This window comes from Phocoena sinus, chromosome 3 (genome assembly GCF_008692025.1).
Source record: "Phocoena sinus isolate mPhoSin1 chromosome 3, mPhoSin1.pri, whole genome shotgun sequence".
NCBI lineage: Eukaryota > Metazoa > Chordata > Mammalia > Artiodactyla > Phocoenidae > Phocoena > Phocoena sinus.
In genome coordinates, this window is record NC_045765.1 from 152,949,995 (window position 1) to 152,953,508 (window position 3,514).

Genomic DNA, 3,514 nt, shown 5'->3' on the forward strand with positions numbered 1-3,514 from the left:
ACCTGACAAATAAATATTTGTCTCTTTTTAATGTATGATACCAGTGCCTGTCTATGACTGAAAAGATGAAATAAGTAACATATAGCCACAGATATGAAAGGTAATAAAATCATGTAAAATAATATGATGTGCAACTTTGGGCAAATGCATTTTAAAAACTAAGCAAATGGAGCCCTCTGTCAGATGAGTGCAGAGACGCTTCTGGAAGTAGCATCACCATGGCTGCCCAAGTAGAACCCCAAGTTCAGTTCAAACTGGTATTGATTGGGGATGGTAGTACTGGTAAAACTACATTTGTGAGATGTCATCTGACTGGTGAATTTTAGAAGTATGTAGCTACCTTGGGTGTTGAGGTCCATCCCCTTGTGTTCCATACCAGCAGATGACCTGTTAAGTTCAATGTATGGGATACAGCTGGTCAGGAGAAATTTGGTGGATTGAGAGATGGCTATTATATCCAAGCTCAGTGTGCCATTATAATGTTTGATGTAACATCGAGAGTTACTTACAAGAACGTGCATAACTGGCATAGAGACCTGGCATAGAGATCACATCCCCATCGTGTTGTGTGGCAATAAAGTGGATATTAAGGACAGAAAGGTTAAGGGAAAGTCAATTGTCTTCCACTGAAAGAAGAATCATCTGTACTATGACATTTCTGACAAAAGTAACTACAACTTTGAAAAGCTTCTTCTGGCTTGCTAGAAAACTGATCGGAGACCCTAACTTGGAGTTTGTCGCCATGCCTGCTTTTGCCTTGCCAGAGGTGGTCATGGACCCAGCGTTGGCAGCGCAGTACAAGCACGATCTAGAGGTTGCTCAGACAACTGCCCTCCTGGATGAAGATGATGACCTGTGAGAAAGTGAAGCTGGAGCCCAGCGTCAGAAGTCTAGTTTTATAGGCAACTGACCTGTGATGTCAGTGGTACAGCGTGTTTGCCTCTTTATTATATAGCTAAGCAGAGCATGTGCTTAATCTTTGGGATGCTAAAAGAGATGAATGGGCTTTGGAGTGAATGTGGCAGTTAAAAAAAAAAAAAACCTTTATTTTTTTGTACCTGCATATTTATGTATTTTGGAACACAGTTATTTCCTCCTTGAGTTTCAAATATAAGACTGCTACACTCACATCACTATATTCAGTGGTGGAATCTTGTTTGTTACTGTCATTCCCATTTCTTTCCATTTAGAATCAGAATAAAGTTGTATTTCAAATATCTAAAAAAAAAATTAAGCAAATGGATGTTTTTATAGTGAAGCATAAATTAACAAAATTGACAAGGAACAGTTTCGACTTTATTTAAAATGTTCCATAACATAGAAAATATAAAAAATCTTATCCAACCATCTTACCAGGTTATCATAACAGCACAAAAACATTATAAATTTTATTTTGAAGAAATGACAAAATATAAATAAAATATTAGAAAATCAAGCCATTCAGTAGTACTTAAATCAAAATGAATCAGGACAAACAGGGTTTATTCCACGAAAGTAGGGTAATCTATCATTAGAAAAATCTATCAGCATTATTTATTATTTTTTCTGTGTCTTAGAAAAATTTTGACTTGTTCAATAAACACTTGGAGAGTTATAAAAGTAAATGAGATATAATCCCAGTTTAGGTTAAAAGTGAAAGATATAAATATGCATTGGTATAGAGAAAATTAACTAGGTTTTATTTATAAAAGATTAAAGCATTTTGAAATGTAAGGGAAAATCAGAAGTATCAATGTAAACTCAGGACCAAAAAGAAGAAAATGTTATATGTGTTGTCAAAATGTGAATGATGGAAGTTTTATATTTGTCCTCTCAAACTATTTTCTATGAGTCCCGAGATTTTTTAAAATTTAAATATGAGCTCACAGATTTTTATCTCCAACATTATTTCTAAATTAAAAAAAATTACAAACTGTTTCAGAGAAGCTGCTTCCATGCTGTTGCAAGAAATTTCCTTCTGCGATAACATCCTTCCATTAACCATTTTTATTCCTACATCATTAATAATGAGGGGAGAGTTGAGTGTAAGTTAAAAAACTGTTGTGTGGAGGGCTTCCCTGGTGGCGCAGTGGTTGAGAGTCTGCCTGCTGATGCAGGGCACATGGGTTCGTGCCCCGGTCCGGGAAGATCCCACATGCCGCGGAGCGGCTGGGCCCGTGAGCCATGGCCGCTGAGCCTGCGCGTCCGGAGCCTGTGCTCCACAATGGAAGAGGCCACAACTGTGAGAGGCCCGCGTACCGCAAAGAAAAACAAAAACAGAAAACGGCTGTGTGGATTCATGTCTGATTTACTGAAGGAAGAGAGCCAAAATAGTGGCTAATTGTAACCCTCAACAAAAGGTAGTAAGCTTGGTTATTTCGTAGGCAAGAGTCCCTTCATCTCTCTTTTTGGAAAATTGAAAATGTTTCCCAAGATGCCAATTACTGTTTTGTTAGTGCTCTGTTTACATAGCTTCGTATGATTTAGCTGGTGCCATTTTCTCCATAAGCCCTGTGATTGTTAGTGGTGATTTTACAGAATGCAAGATCTTTCAGGAACGTGTGCATTATATTCAAACAGATATGCCTGCACTGAAGATAGTGCCAGAACACTTTGTTCTAGAAAGCAAAAAGGCTTTCAAAAATAGAAGTATCTAAATGTTAAAGGAGTTAATGTTAATAGGAAGCCTATTGACTAGGCAATGGTAATGGACAGCAAGAGAGAATAAAAATTCAAATTATTAGTTTTATATATTATTATTATATAATAGTAACCATTATTGGTTTATATATATATATCTGATTATTCCATAATATTAAGCATTTGTCTGTGTAAAAACTGTGGTTTACTCATTTTTTCCCACTCAAAAATAGAGAAGGATAAATAAAGGGAACTGTGAATAAGCCAAACTATTCTGGTAAAAGCAGGACATACACTAGAAACAGAAATGCTTATCAGTTCCAGGTTTTACAGAATGGTCAGGTAGAAAGCCTTTCCCAAATCTGATGAAGGATAGTAGCTTGATCTACAGCTTAGAGAAAACTAGACTGCATACCCAATCTCTGAATTCCTAGGATATATAAACTCTGGACCACCCTGTAAAATATAGTATGTGATGCCACTTGATGTTTCTAAATATTTAAGGAACATAGGAGATAAAGAAAATTAAACTTGGTAGATATGGTTACACACTGAAAAAGCTTCAGATTACAAGGAAATGCACAAGTTTAGAGGGTTATATGACTTAGAAAATTAATATGATGTTTAAAAGTGGCCTAGAACAATGTTTAAATAAAGATTATTGAGACACCTTAGTAGGTACAATCAGGCCTCATAGTTGAATTAGAAGTCAATTGTTGACAAATCACAGCCCATAACGTAGGCAGAGATAGTATGCTATTTTATTTCTAGTTCTGAGATTATGATTCTCTCCTTGAAAAGTATGGGAAAAGGTATGAAGAAAATGAGAAAATGAATAAATTACATAATGCAATTCCTTTAAATAGTATAGGAGAAGAAATAAACTTTTATAGTT

The 3,514-nt window shown here is 35.8% G+C and overlaps 1 pseudogene; it reads left to right on the top strand.

Annotated features, from left to right (window-relative positions):
- The first annotated feature begins 218 nt into the window (after positions 1–218).
- LOC116751941 lies at positions 219–859 on the top strand (annotated as a pseudogene).
- The last annotated feature ends 2,655 nt before the right edge of the window (positions 860–3,514 follow it).